Source organism: Lissotriton helveticus, chromosome 6, assembly GCF_964261635.1.
Source record: "Lissotriton helveticus chromosome 6, aLisHel1.1, whole genome shotgun sequence".
Taxonomy (NCBI): domain Eukaryota; kingdom Metazoa; phylum Chordata; class Amphibia; order Caudata; family Salamandridae; genus Lissotriton; species Lissotriton helveticus.
The window spans coordinates 1,378,616,773-1,378,632,805 of record NC_136067.1 but is presented as its reverse complement, the minus strand read 5'-3'; the positions used below and the strand labels follow the sequence as shown (position 1 = coordinate 1,378,632,805).

Below are 16,033 nucleotides of genomic sequence, written 5' to 3'. Positions count from 1 at the left end.
CGAGTTGCAAAAGAAATGGCCAATGTTATGATCCTGTTCCAAGTAATGTGCAACTAGCACAGGGATCATAGAAGAAACATAAAAGGTAGTTCAAGTTCAAGTTCAAGTTCGGAAATTTGTATAGCGCACTACTCACCCAGAGGGTCTCAAGGCGCTTGAGGGAGGGAGGGGTACTTTACTTATCGAATATCCACGTTTTTAGTTGCTTTCTGAAGGAGAGGTGGTTCTGTGTAAGGCGGAGGTGGGTTGGGAGAGAATTCCAAGTTTTGGCCGCTAAGAAGGAGAAGGATCTACCCCCCATGGTTGATCTGTGGATGCGCGGAATTGCGGCGAGGGCTTGATTGGACGATCGTAGTTGTCGGGTGGGGGTGTAAAAGGACATGCGCGTGTTGAGGCATTCGGGTCCTAGGTCGTAGAGGGCTTTGTGTGCGTGGGTGAGGAGACGGAATGTTATTCTCTTGTTGACGGGGAGCCAGTGGAGGTCTTTCAGGTGACCGGAAATGTGATCTTGGCGGGGGATGTCTAGTATGAGTCTGGCTGAGGCGTTTTGGATGCGTTGGAGTTTTTTCTGTAGTTTTGCTGTGGTTCCGGCGTAAAGGGTGTTTCCGTAGTCCAGTCGGCTTGTGACCAGTGCGTGGGTGACCGTCTTTCTTGTTTCGATGGGGATCCAACGGAAGGTTTTTTTGAGCATACGTAGGATGTTGAAGCATGATGATGAGACAGCGTTGACTTGTCTGGTCATCGAGAGGGAGGAGTCCAGGATGAAGCCCAGGTCCGTGCGTGATCCGTTGGTATGGGTGCGGTTCCCAGTCCCAGTGGCCACCATGAGTCGTCCCAGGCGGAGGGGGATGATCCTAAGATGAGGACTTCCGTTTTGTCCGAGTTCAGTTTTAAACGGCTGTTCTTCATCCACTCGGCTACTTCTTTCATCCCTTCGTGTAGGTTGGTTTTGGCGGTGTTTGGGTCTTTGGTGAGGGAGAGGATCAGCTGGGTGTCGTCTGCGTAGGAGATGATGTTGAGGTTGTGTTGGCGCGCGATGGATGCGAGGGGACTCATGTATACGTTGAAGAGGGTGGGACTGAGTGATGATCCTTGTGGTACGCCGCAGATGACTTCGGTGGCCTCTGACCTAAAAGGGGGAAGGCGGACTCTTTGGGTTCTTCCGGCGAGGAACGAGATGATCCAATCCAATGCTTTCTCTTGTATTCCGACGTTGCTGAGACGTTGTATGAGGGTGCTATGACAGACTGTGTCGAAGGCTGCGGAGAGGTCAAGTAGGATGAGGGCAGCTGTTTCTCCGTTGTCCAGTAGTGTTCGAATGTCGTCTGTTGCTGCGATGAGGGCGGTTTCGGTGCTGTGTTTGGCTCGGAAGCCTGACTGTGAGGGGTTGAGGGATTTGTTGGATTCGAGGAAGGCGGCGAGCTGACTGTTGACGGCTTTCTCAATGACTTTGGCAGGGAATGGGAGGAGCGAGATGGGGCGGTAGTTCTTAAGTTCAGTGGGGTCTGCTGTGGGTTTCTTCAGAAGGGCGCTAAGTTCGGCATGTTTCCAGCTTTCCTGGAAGGTGGCGGAGTTGAGGGAGCAGTTGATGACGTCTCGGAGATGGGGTGCGATGATGGAGTCTGCTTTGTTGAAGATGTGGTGGGGACATGGGTCGGTTGGCGATCCTGAGTGGATGGAGTTCATCAGGCGGATGGTATCTTCAGTGGTGATTGGGTTCCAGGTGCAAAGGTTGATAGAGGGGGGTTTTGGTTCGGAGGTGGGTGGAGCGGACTGGTCTCCGGACTGGTTTTCAAAGCTGTTATGTATGTCGGCGATTTTGTTGTGGAAGAATGAGGCTAGGGAGTCGCAAAGGTCTTGGGAGGGAGTGATGTCGTTGGTGCCGGCGGTGGGGTTGGTAAATTCTTTGACGATGTTGAATAGTTCCTTGCTGTTATGGGCGTTGTTGTCAAGACGATCCTTGAATGCTGATTTCTTGGTGGATCTGATCAGTTGGTGGTGTTTGCAGGTGGCGTTCTTGAAGGTGGTCAGGTTGTCAGTGGTTGGGTTTTTTCTCCAGGCTTTCTCGAGGGTGCGACAGAACTTCTTGGATTTCTTAAGGTCGTCGTTGAACCAGGGGGCTTTTTTGCTACCTTGCTTGATTTGATGGTTTTTCAAGGGTGCTAGTTCGTCGGCGCTGTGGGTGATCCATGTGTGAGGTTGGTGGCTGCTTGGTTTGGGTCCAATGAATTGGTGGGAGGGTGTGGCTCACTGGTTAGAGGCGGCAGACCCGTAAGCAGAGGACGGCCCGGGACCAGGGTTCGATTCCCGACGCGGCAGGGTCATGGACCAGGGTCAGCGGGCTCGATAATTCTCGCCTCGGTGCCTACTCCAGTCAGGGACCACACTCGGCAACTCTGGGCATTAGCTTGCCTCATCTTCACAACGGCCCCCCAGACCACCGGGGATGCTTGGTCGCACCTTAGAGATATCCATTAGGGACCATCTCTCAGGGTGAGCCAGGACGGGTTCCCCAGCGGTCGAAGCGCGGAGATACTCCTCCGGGAGTTGATTCTAGCGCTATATAAACCCACAATTCAATTAAATTAAATTATGGTGGAGCGATGTGAAAAGCTGGTCGGTGGTAATTTTGTTCCAGTTTCTTCGGGGAACTGGTTGTGGGAGGTTGTGGGTTGTGGTCTTTTTGTAGTTGAAGTGAACACAGCTGTGGTCCGTCCAATGGAGAGTTGTGGTGTGGTTGAAGGAGATGTGCTTGCTGGAGGTGAAGATTGGGTCGAGTGTGTGTCCGGCATAGTGGGTGGGGGAATCAACAAGTTGTTCAAGTCCGAGGTTGGCCAGGTTGTCCAGCAGGGTGGTGGTGTTGCTGTCGTTTTTCTTTTCCAGGTGGAAGTTGAGGTCTCCCAGTAGGATGTAGTCCTCGGAGGGGAGGGCGTGTGGGCTGATGAAGTCAGTGATGTCTTCGCTGAATTGTGTGCGTGGTCCCGGTGGCCTGTAGATGAGGGTGCCTCTGAGTGTGGTCTTGGGGTCGGTGTGGATCTGGAAGTGAAGATGTTCACGTTAGCGAGGTTGTCGTCGGAGCTGGTCGTGACGCGGATGGTGTTCTTATGGACGATGGCGATGCCTCCTCCTGTTTGGTTGGTGCGGTCCTTTCGGATGATCTTGTATCCGTCCGGGATGGCTATGGCGATGTCAGGAGCTGATGAGGTGTTCATCCAGGTTTCTGTAAGGAAGGCGACGTCCGGCGATGTAGAGTTGAGTAGGTTCCAGAGTTCAATGGCGTGTCTGTGGACCGAACGGGTGTTGAGTAGGATGCATTTCAGGTGGTTAGTGTTGGAGCTCTGTTTGGAGGTAGTGGATTTGGTGTGGGTCTTGATGCTGTCGAACTTGCAGGAGCGGCAGGTGAAGGGCCCATGTGTGTGTCCTGGGGCGGCTTGGTAGCAGTTTGGGAATCGGCCAGGGTTAAGTGCTGAGAGGATAGCGGCGTCGTACGTTATGCGGGTGGAGTGGATTTTGCGGGGGACAGGGGGTCTGGCGCTGGGCGCGGTCCAGGTGCGGACGGGCGTAGACGGGCTTACCTTTGGCGCGCATTCGGCGCGCATGGGGCGCGATCGCTGCGCGTAAAAGCATCTGGCATAAGTGGGGACTGGAGGGGGGGCGGAGCGAGGGAGGAGCAGCTGGGAGGCAGGAGCGGGGTGGAGAGGATTGGCTCCGAGTCACAACAACAACAAAATGGCAGCAAAAGCGAAACCGGAATAGGTTGGGGCACAAATATGAATTACGCTGTGGGCAGTGGCACTGGCACAATCAGGCACGATTAATTATTTCAATTCTATCATATAGTGCGAGCGCTACTATACAAAACTGGCCCAGACACTCTTTAAGGTAATGCGAGCGATGTACAGGAAGTCGAAAATACCCCAATGCGAGCAATGCACAAATGAGAACACAAGCAGGCACTAGTTCTAATGAAGGCAGCAAAGCAATGCGAGCAGACAATAACGATACCCAGGAGAGACCAGGGGGCGAGGGGAGCGACCGCTTCTGATGGAGTCAGGACGTAGCAGAGTATTGCAGCGATATGAAGGGGGTATAACGCTCTGCAGGCTGCTTCTACGCAAGTAAAGCCTTGCGGTAATCCTAAAATTCACAGTGTATACATAAAGTCCAATAAACAGTAATTCAAATGCGCTGCTGCACGTCTCACACAAAGCGGACAATCCGTAGTTCCCCCAGGGAATCGGTGAGGGTCAAGAAGGGAAAATTACCCAGCCCCCGCAGGAGCCTTAAGAAGCTCGTTCAACGAGGGTGGGAATTAGGTAAACACAAGGAAGCCCCGCAAGAGCCAGTCATCGGCTCGTCAAATTGGGCTTCGGAGGAGGAGGAGCCACGCTAGCAACCAAGATGGCCGCGTAGGCTCCCGGCTCCGCCGACCTCTCACTCCCGCCGGAATATCCTGATATTTATCCTGTTCTTGCACCCAGCCATAGTGTGTATGAACCTGCCGTGAGATTAATGGTGCTTTCCCGAGATCTCTAATTGCTCGGCTGACGAAGATATGTCGAGTGGAAGTTTGCGGCCTAGATTTGCCCAGAAGCCGGGGTCTCGAGTACTGGCCCATCTGGGTTTCAGTTCAACAACATCGGCTGTGGTGGTGTGATTGGGTCCGGTCTCCCGAAGTGGGGGAAAGAAAAAAAATGTTTCCTCGCTTTTTCGGATTGATGTGATGACGGTTGGCTGCCTTGCTGAAAGTCGGAGGAGGGGTGACAAATCAACGCTTGCAGCTGTGGACGGGGGCCCTGCCCGGTGACCCGGTAATGGGCCCGCTGGTGTTCGCTGGGTTTGGATCTCCGCCAGCATTGGCGGCCCTACGATATCATCGAAACGACCGATAAGTCTCCCTCTGCAATCGACCGTTCCCTAATCGCCCGTCCCCCTCTGAGACATCGAGCCTGCCGGAGGAAGCGATCATGATCGACACCGATCGAAGAGTGGTGCAACGGAATGTGGGTGATCCGTCGCTACGAACCGTGTTGGCAGCCATTGAATCAATTCATGTGTACGTTGAAGACCGCATTCCGACGATGATGGCGCGCTTGGCTGAGATGGAACGAATTGGACCGGACCCTACTCCACTACAAGAAACAGCGACAACCGAGACACCCAATATGGCCACTCTGATGAAGGAAATAGACCCCCTATCGTGTGAGGTATCGGAGCCTTTGACCAGTGTTTTCTACGATATCCACAAGCTTGATGCCACCAAGGGATTGCTTAACCTACGATCATTGCCGACTATGGAAGGACTAATTGATGTTCCCACTCCAGAAACTTTTGACGAGAATTGTTATCGGAATGAAACTGCGCCACTTCCCTATGCATCTGAGCCGCTAAGATGGCGGACGATTCAACGCTGGGAGTTCATAACGGGGAAGGGTGTCTCTGGACCTGACGATGTTCACGGCACTATCGTTCTACTACTTTGTCTTGCATTGAGTTCTATCACAGTCTTTTCATACTCGGACTGTCCTGTGGAAGAGGTGGTTTCTCCGGAGGGGACTCATGCGTCTGATCGGGTGGGGCAAGGCTGAGATCGAAGGACTGGGTTTGACTCAAGTATCGATGGGCACAGGATCTGCTAAACGTATGCAATAGTAAGGCTGGGTGGTGTTTGAAGATCCCCTTGTTGAGATACATATTTGCTATCTGATAGATTTCTTGACTTCACTTTGGGGATCCTTGGTTCTGGCGGGGGGGAGGGGCGACCCGGAGCCTCTACGAACATGCCCTCCTCCACTTCTCTTCTCTACTTCGGTAGATTCTTCTTTTAGAACCTTGTTAGTTGGGGCGACAGGCATGCTGCTACTGGGGGTTAGGCGATAGCCGTTTGCAGGGGTGCAGAGTGGGGGGATGGGTTTATTGTTTTCTTTTTGTTATCGCCCATATGGTTTTTTCTCCTTTTTTTTTTTTTTTTTTCTTCTTCTCAGTCTTTCCTTGACTCGTAATATTGGCGAAATATCCTGACTTTGATCCTTAACCTCTAATATCTGGTTGCCATGATTCGCCTGCCGTTTCGAATTTATGGGTGGGAAGGTATTGAGGACCCGCAACTAAACTGTTAATCGATTATACTGATGCACATTTTGTTTTGTGCTTAATTGTGCGAGCCTCTCGAGTATATTTGTTGCTCTACGTCTATCCGTTTTTTTTGTACCAATTCACCCTGTCATTATTGGATGTATGCATGGCACCGGATATGTCTGTTTATTTTTTTGCTTTAAAATAATAAAAAGATTTATAAAAAAAAAATATATATGGGCTTCGGAATGCCCAACAGAACAAGCTGCTGGGCCGAAAATCAATAGAGAGTAACAAGGAGCGATGGGGCTATAGCACCCCTACCGTGACCAGGATATGCAGAACGCCACTAAAGAATCCTGGAATTAACGGCGCCCGACTGGTGCCATAGAAGCGTTTACATTCACTTCCGCGCAACGTCGTGACGTCATCAGCGTCACGTTCTTGGCTTCATGAAGAATGTAATTTCTCATCCACTTGCCAAGAAGGTTTGCACTGCAGTGTTCTCCACCGGCCCTGAGGAAGCGACGTGACAGTGACATGTCATACTGGCACAAAGGGAAATGCATCCATACGAACAGACTCACAGGACTGTTGACAGAACATGTGGGACATACGCTGGCCCCCATCTTTACAACATGGAGGTTGTAAATCCAAATGAACTGGCACACAAGATTAAGGGGATGAGCCAAAACACATTCTGCTGCACACGGAGAGGCTACAATTCCCCATAGAGCCTGTTGTTGTGATGTTCCACAGATTGTCAACTCGTGGCATCCACAATGTGTCAGGGGCAAGGTTTACACACATTGATGCCTTCACCAGACTCCACACTCCACTACAGATGACTGTCAAGAAGGGTGACTGTCATGTCATGGGAGTGATGCTACATGTTATTTGATCCATGGTGAGGAGACATGTATGCATGGTACTACAACATGCACAGAAACAGTTCCCACACATTCCTAAACCGTACCAACACCAAAAAGCCTGTTTGGATTCCTTACCCGAACTGACATTTACACATGTCTGTGCATGGAACGCTGAATCTGCCCACGTTGCAACCATCATGAGAAATAGCAGGAGGACAAAGATGACACGAGCAGACAACAGGCACAGCAACCTGGGAATGACAGACACACAAGAGGTCACCGGAAAAATATTTTACAGTAGGCATGGGCAGTTACGAAACATGAAAAATGTAGGACACATGCAAATTTCAAAGAAAGTCATTGCGCATTACTGTGTGGCATGACATCAGCACTCGAGTGACACAACAGAACACACATTAAAGTCACTTTGCATTCAGTCAGCTGGACACACACATTGCAACACATGCCACTCAATGCTACAAGCTTGCCCACTCATACCCAGTGAATCACAATTATGGGAAGAAGTTGCCTATGAGCTGACTCCGATATCATCATCCTCCTCCTCATCACTTGCATTGTGACCAAGCCCTTGATCCTCAACGGGTGGGTGTTCCTGCTCCTCAGGATCCAGGATGAGTGGCACTGCCTTCTCAACTGCCATGTTGTGCAGCATGCAGCACACGATGAAGATCTTTCAGACCTTGTCCGGTGCATGTGGGAGGGATCTGCCGGTCTTATCGAGGCACGGGAGTCGGCTCTTCAGGAGGCCAAACGTCCTCTCAATCAGCCGCCTGGTCTGCCCGTGTGCATTATTGTACTGCTGATCTGCAGCTGTTCTTGGGTTGCAGAGAGAGGTGTCATTAGCCCTGGCATGTTGGGATATCCCGAGTTCCCTACATGGAAACCTCATGTAAATAAGTGGGTCAGGAGATGCCGTAGGAGCAAAAGATACTGAAAAACACAGGTCATACAGAGTTTACCCACCTACTAGACATGCCCGCGCGTTGCGCAGCCCCAGCATCATTTGTGGCACCCTGCTACGCCTCATGATGAATGCATCGTGTGCCGCACCTTGAAAACGTGCACAAACGTGGGAAATCAGCATGTTAGCAAGACACACCACAAGGGCATTTATTGAATGGTAATGTTTACGGTTGCGGTAAGCCTGCTCCTGTGCCTGTGGTGGCATCAAAGCCACATGTGTCCCATCAATGGACCCAATAACATGTGGCATCCCTCCCAGGGCATAGAAATCACCCTTGACATCTGTCAACTCTTCAGGAGTAGGACATTTGATGAATTCATCAATGTGCTCCAACATGGCTGCCAAAACATCACGCAGGACACGGCTGAACATCGTCTGTGACATGCCACCAACATCAGCTATGGTTAATTGAAACTTACCTGCAGCAAAAAAATGTAGGGCTGCCATCACCTTTGCTCAGCGCAGTAGGATTCCTGTGTTGCGGTTGGAGATGTGGTGCCAGCTTGTTTGTCAAATCTTCAATCAACTGTTGAGTGAATCTGTAACATCGGATGCAGGCATCTTCCCTCATGGTAGCCAAGTCCGGGAATGGCCTTGATACAGGCGGTGCCCTGCAGGACATTTTTGGGAATAATGAAGATTGACAGTCAGCCAACATCAATGGCAATGAACATAGCACATGTAAAACTGCTACTAGACATCAGGTCACTATGGAGTCAGTGAGTGCAATACATCCAGGACACATATGCCAGCTTGCTGGCACTCCCACAAAAAGCCAGATACTCCAGTTGATTGACAAATGAACATGACATGCCTTGAAATGAGCTGGTGATCCGGTCTGGGTGAACAGCCAGAGATATCACCGGAGTGACACATGTCACAATACCTGCAGTGGAAGGATGTCATCTCATCCAGACAGCTGACTGCAAGGCACACGCACAGGTCACATGGAATGTCAAATGTACATAGCAAACACATTGCGATTAAGGGGTACACGTGACAACAAAACAACACAGCCATTGACACGACGCAGACATGTATGCCTGGGGAAATATGATGTCTGATGCACGTGGGAATCCACATGTGGCATGGTGTGCATAGATGTGTAACCATTTCCATCTCAACACCGACCCATGTTAGATGCATCAACAGCAGATGCAGTTTACGGAACACAAACAGCAAGCTCAATATAACACATGACACACACCTGACATAGTCACATAGGGTCATGCTGAGCGTGACATGTCAGTTGACAAAGTGACCCTGTCCCTGGCATCAGGAGACAGGTTCCGGTAGTGATGACTGTGCCATCCCAGTGTTGCTGTGCATGACAAAATCGGACTACTGATAGACAAGTGACAAGTGTCAAGCTGACGTGTGCCACATAGTGCCCCATCACACAGGACATGTGTCCACAGGTCATCACACATCGATTGTGCAACAACATTAGATGCCCTGTGCGATATCACTAGCTGCCACACCTAGGGCCTGCACATGAAAGTATGCAATGACAAGTACTTGATAGGCATCCTTGTGCAAACCGTACCCCTACATTCCTAGCGTGTGTGTGCCACGAATAACTATTGTAATGGTGCCATACCCGAGAGTGTGAAACGTACCCTACCCCTACATTCGTAGTGTGTGTGTGTGCCTCGTATCACTATTGCAATGGTGCCATACGTGAGCGCACCGTACCCCTACATTCCGGGCGTGTGTGTGCCTCATATCACTATTGTAATGATGCCATACACGAGCGCACCGTACCCCTACATTCCGGGCGTGTGTGTGCCTCGTATCACTATTGTAATGGTGGCATACGCGAGTGCACCATACACCCACATTCCTAGCGTGTATGTGCCTCGTATCACTATTGTAATGGTGCCATACGAGAGCGTGTGAAAAGCACAGTACCACTACATTCCTAGCGTGTGTGTGCCTCGTATCACTATTGTGATGATGCCATACGTGAGCGAGTGAAACGCACCGTACCCCTACATTCCTAGCGTGTGTGTGCCTCGTATTACTATTGTGATGGTGCCATACGCGAGAGTGTGAAACGCACCGTACCCCTACATTCCTGGCGTGTGTACGCATTGTATCACTATTGTAATGGTGCCATACGTGAGTGCACCATACCCCTACATTCCTAGCGTGTGTGTGCCTCGTATCACTATTGTAATGGTGCCATATGCGAGCGTGTAAAACGCACCGTACCCCTACATTCCTAGCGTGTGTGTGCCTCGTATCACTATTGTGATGGTGCCATACGCAAGCGTGTGAAATGCACCGCACTCCTACATTCCTGGCGGGTGTGCGCATTGTATCACTATTGTAATGGGGTAATACGCGAGCGCACTGTACCCCTACATTCCGGGCGTGTGTGCGCATTGTATCACTATCGTAATGGTGCCATACCCGACCGTGTGAAACGCACCGTACACATGTGTGGATCTCAAAATTACATAGGGGATGAGTAATAGGCCCTGAATGCATCCTGGGTGTCATGGGTACGAAGTTTTGAGTTGCTATGTGTCCAACAGGTGTCCTGCAAAAGTCAGTTGGCCCAAAAAATACAATGTTGCAAAGTGATTGTTGAGATGAAGCTCAAATTTTAAATGATGTGAATGCGTGTCAGAGCTGTATGTTTAAAGGGATTGGTGGAATTGTACAATGCGAACGAATCTGACCTATCACTGTATACTCCTCTAACTGAATGCCCCTTAGCAGCACTGATTTAAGGCAGCATGAACCCCTGAGAGGGCACTTGCCTGCACAACATTGGAGTGGACCACACTGCTGCCGTCTCTGCATCCTCTGGCTACCATGGCATGTACTGTGGAGAGGGCCCAGGCATTCACAGAGGATGAGAACCAGGCCCTGCTGGACAGCCTCCTCCCACAGTACCCGAAGCTGAATGGGAGACCAGAGGAGCAAGTGAGTGCTGACTGCACTACCTTTGACTGTGCACCTGTTGTGTGAGTATCACAACAGGCATTGTGTCCAGGTGGGACAGACATGCAATGTGGTTTGGAGTGAGTCCCAGGGGGTGTAAATGCTGATTTCTCTCATGCAAAGCATGATGTAGTTCATGTGTGTTCACTCCTCACTTGCATTGTGCTTACTGTGGCATTCACTGCATAGTGAATGACACATGCAGCCGGGCCAAACCTTTGTGGCTTTAGTTCCGAATGTCCTGAGGTGGAACAGTGGTCCCCCTGGAGTGACAGGTGACTGTACTCACAGATGTTTATGCATTTAGGGGATCTGTGGTGAGATTGTCCAAATGATGTGTACAACCTCATGGGCATTGATGTGTGTGAATGTGCCTTGTAATGTGGGTGAGTGTCTATGTGATGTGTTGCATCACAGCTGCATGGCGTATGCAGAAGCTCCCCCCCATCTGATGTGACAAATAAGCAGTGCTGTGCGCCTGACTTGCAAAGCTAGCACGACACCTGTGACACCCTACAGGCAAGTGGCACATGTGCAGAGTGAGGGTTGTATCCACTGTTGTCAGTGACAGACGAGTGATCTGTGCCAGGGTGTGTCTGTCTGGTCTGCTGAGGGTTCGTCAGTGGAGTGGGATATGTGACTGCTTGGCGCGTGCTGTCTGACACCCTTCAGTTGCATGTGCTGCCCAGTGTGTGCCTTGATCAGTGAGTGTGTTGCACCCGTTACGCCAGCTGTTGGCTTTCAAATGTCATGTAGTGCATTGGGGCTTGCACACTGGCCAAAATCACATGGACAATGATGAAAATCCTGTCAGCATCCTATGCCCTATTCACAGTATCAAAGATGTTCAAGTGTGTGTCTCTGGGACATGGAGCAGGTGTAGTGATGTTGTCTCACTGTGTCTTCCTGACAGGCAACAGCCTACGAGAAGGGGGTAATCTGGCGTGACATCGTCAGGGCCGTCAGGTTCGCAGGGGGCACTCACCGGCGTCTAAGGAACGTCCAAAAAGAGGTGGCAGGACATCCGGTTCTAGACCCGGCATATCGCCCGGGTCCAGCTGAAGTTGTCACCTCCGCGCCGGCATGGTGGACACCGTCACCTGACCCACCACATGCTTCATGTCCTGGCGGTGGTTTTCCCAGTCCTCGATGGGCAGTTGCAGGAGAGACAGCAGCAAGTAGGGGGTAGGTACATGGCTGTTTGTTGTGTTGTGTGTCACCTGCTTTTTGAAGTGCTCTGAAGCCTGGCTACACTCACACACTTGGGGTGTCTGCTCAGACAGGTTTTATGTGCAGTGCCTTTTCGGTTCCCCATAGTCACCTTGTGCTCATTTCATCCCTTCCTCTCCTTAACATGTGTCCCCTGGTCTGTGTGTAATCACTTTTGCACATGTTCATCTAGGATGCAAGAAAATCAAACTGCACATTGATTTCCGCATAATGTGCCAGGGTGGTCTGTGACATGTGTTGAGACCTTGCCTGTGCCATGACCTGTGCACTGTGTTGGGGCTCCATATTTGTTGGCACTGATCATGAGTCTCAACATAGGAGTGTGAGGTTTCAACTGCACACCCTTTCAGCATGCATGACCAATGTTGTGGCTTCAGACATGATGTACATGAGTGGGAGATATGCATAGTGCCATGACGGTTGCTCATGGTACAGTCAGCTCATTCCAGGCCCACGGAGCAGTGTCTCAAACACAGTCCCCTGAGACACCCTGGTCTCCTAATCAAGTGTGTCATCCAACACTGTGCCCATTCTATGTGGGTTCAGCATAGGTCTGCCTCTGTGGCATTGGTCCCTGGCATAGTTTGTATTTTTCCTGTGTCTGCTACATGTGTCCACTGGACAGAGATACAACATTTGGCTTGTGCATACTCACACTGGGCAGTGCCAGTGTGCCTATTCACAACAATCTGTTGATGGTTGTTTGTCACAAATATGTATTGCCAGCCCCACGAGGTGAGGTTGGGTTACTTTTGGAATTGTTGCTGCACAGTTTTTGTAACCCCGATTCAGAGGTATCACTTCTCGAGCTGTATCAATCACATTGACTGAGGTATGGGGGTGTTGTGCGGGAGAGGTCTACATGGACACGCCTGATTTAGCCTTGCCAGGTCTGACCTGTGGGTGAGAATTGGCTGAACAATGATTCACCATGCACTGCCCCTGTGATGGTGGCCAGTGCTTACTGTTTGGGCTTTGCAGCCTGTGTCATTTTCTTCCATACATGATTCAGGCTCATACATTTTGTCACATGTATATAGTTCAGAAGCAACGCTGTTTTGTCTTTTGTTTGGAGACATCTGTGTCGACATTTTGCCTGGGGATGAGGGTGTGTCCACAATGCAGCAATGATTTTGTCCATCACAATTGCAGGCCCATTAGCTTAAGCATTGTCCTGAGTTGGGACATGTGTGCCACTCCACATGACAGCCAGTAGGTTTTATGTGTAGGCAACTGTGTCATCAGGGAACGGATGCCCATGTGACGACTGACATATTTCGAGTTGTGACACACAAATGATTGTACCTTGGCACTCACAACACTTGTTAAATGTTCTTCATGTTTTGAATGTGGTAATATGATGATTTGTGGAAATAACACTTATGTGCCTGCATGATATGTCTCACAAGGAAGTGCACTCAAAACGACATTTCCACTTTCATGGAAGACGCTGGGACCTTTTCAAAGAAGCCAGTGTTAGCGATAAATAGTATGGCTGGATCTCCATATACATGTTCCCACAGTGGTCTTGAGGTCTTGAAACTCCTTTGTTGTCGATGATACAAACTAAGGAGTGTCAAGACATCAAGACCTCTGTTGGCCCAAGTATATGGACATTCTGCAATGCCATTAGTTTCTAACAGTGTTTTATTTGAAACGGTGCCAGCTTCTTCAATGAAGGTGGAAATGTATTTTAGTGTGCACTTCCTTGTGAGACGTCTTTCATGCAGGCACATAAGTGTTCTTTTTACAAAATGGCAATACATGTCGATTGTGTAAAGTATTGTGAGTCCCAAGGTACCAACAATTTTGTTTTTGTTTTTGCCAAATGTACTTACAGGGCTCTGAGTGTGGTGACACCTTGGGGAGTGAGGTGGGTTAGTTTACCCTGAGGGCACCACTACTGTTTCTTTCTTGGTGAACAAGAGGTGGCATCACTTCATTGTATTGATCTGCTCTCCTATTCACAAACACTGGCTTCTCTGTGTATTTGTTATTCAAGTTGTAGCCTCGTGTGTTCTTTGGATCCTTGTGTCAAAGTAGCATTGTGTGTATACCAACTGGGCAGTACAGGGCTCAAATATGTGCGGAGTTATCTGGCTGTTACTCATGATGTATGGCATGATTTGCACTGTGACCTATTGATTTGGTGCTCATGTGTCAGATGTATACAGGTGACTGATGCCTTTCTGTTTCTTCTCCTTGCCCACAGCATCATCACCCAAAACTGGAGGAGACAGCTGCACGGACCAGGAGGAGGGACCCAGCCACAGTGCCACCAGCGTAGAGGAGTCCGAGGGAGCCAGTGGCACGGAGGGTGAGGGGAGTCAGTCAGCAGACCTGTTGGGAGGCAACGCTTCTTCCCACGCCGATGGATCTGAATCTGACTCCCATGAGGATAGTGAATTTGCAGCAACACCTGGCGAAGCACCGAGTCTGTCCCGCCTCCTCCAGCACCATCTCCACCCTCCCAGTTGCTCCCGTCCCTTCTGTCCTTTCAGATCCCCATGTATCCTTCAGCCCCGGCACCGCAGCCCATGCCCCTGTCACCCCTGCTGCCCTCAGTGCGGAGTCTGTGGACTTACTCCGCCAGTTACAGGTTGGTCAGACATCGATGCTGAATGTCCTCCATGTCCACACCCAAATCCTGACGCAGATGGTGTCTTTCATGGAGGGCATGTCATCAACAATGTCTGACCAACGTCGGATTATGCAGTCCATGGACTCATCACTGATGTCAGCAGTTTCCCTCCTGCAGCAGTTGGTCCCCCCACCTCCTTCGGACCCATCCACACTCCCCTCTCCCATACTTGTCCCACGCACAGGCAGAAAGACACAAACTTGCACCCCAACAGACACAGGCAGCACACCCCCACATATGGTGAAGCGCACACCTCCTGGCACGCACACTGAGGGGGCTGCAGGCACACCCACAGGGGCTGGGGTTAAACCTCATACACGCAGCCAGAGTCGCAGTCAGCATTCCTCACAACCCTCTCCCTCCACCACAATAGTGTCCTCAGGTGCAGGGGTTGGGTTGGACGAACTGGCTGCAGTGTGCAGCGCCGAGTATGTGTCCACCTTCGGCACAGCCCCACCCATTGAGGTGGATACGTCCACCCCTGCACCCACCACACCTACCCTTCCCACTCCTGGACATCTGTGAATGACTGGCCATTGGTCTAATTTGAGCATGGACTCTTTTTCACCCACTTATAATTTCTCTGCTGAATAAAGCCTTTTATTTTTACTTTAAACACTTTCGCATTGCAGGTACTTGATGTTGCAGAGGAGGGTACTGGAGTTGGTGTCATGGTATTATATGTGGGTAATAAATGATGTTTGTTGTTGATGGTCCTGATGTGGGCCCTGGTATCTGTGTGCCATAACAGTGTCTCTGCAGTTCCTCATTTGTTGTGTGTGTTCATTTTGGTTTGAGACATTGTTCAAGGGGTGTGCTTTCCTTTGTGGCACCTGACATCTTCACTGCAAACAGTTGCACAATTGTTGTGCTGACATGTGTGCACATTTCCTTTGTTAGTGACGGTTCCCTTCAACAATGGCCGTGCCTGTTCATAGATGTATACTGCTCATTCGTCTGTGCCATCCTTGCTTCTCATTGTGCTTGTATTTTGAGTATGTGCAAATGCCTTCAGGGACACATTCACCATTTTCACCACTATGCATGTGTGTAATCACAGCCTACCCCTATGATGGAAATTGTTATGCAGGGTATTTGGGCACATGACTCACAATTTTGTGCATTGCATCTAAGGGGATTCAACCCTATTCCTTCCATGAGAGACTACACCTTGGTGGTCTGACCACCACCTGGACATTCAAATCAGCCCTGGGATGTGTGTGACAGTGTGTGTTCCCTTACGCTCCCTTTGTTTGGTAGGCAGTTACATCACTATAC

At 50.2% G+C, this 16,033-nt stretch overlaps 1 long non-coding RNA gene across 1 annotated transcript in view; it reads left to right on the top strand.

Annotated features, from left to right (window-relative positions):
* LOC144763501 (uncharacterized) overlaps window positions 1–15,412 on the top strand; it is a 31,006-nt gene extending 15,594 nt beyond the window's left edge. Inside the window, exons 2-3 of the long non-coding RNA XR_013596226.1 lie at window positions 11,798–12,069; window positions 14,327–15,412. This is a non-coding gene — a long non-coding RNA (uncharacterized LOC144763501). The remainder of the gene's footprint in view (window positions 1–11,797; window positions 12,070–14,326) is intronic.
* Window positions 15,413–16,033: the final 621 nt, after the last annotated feature.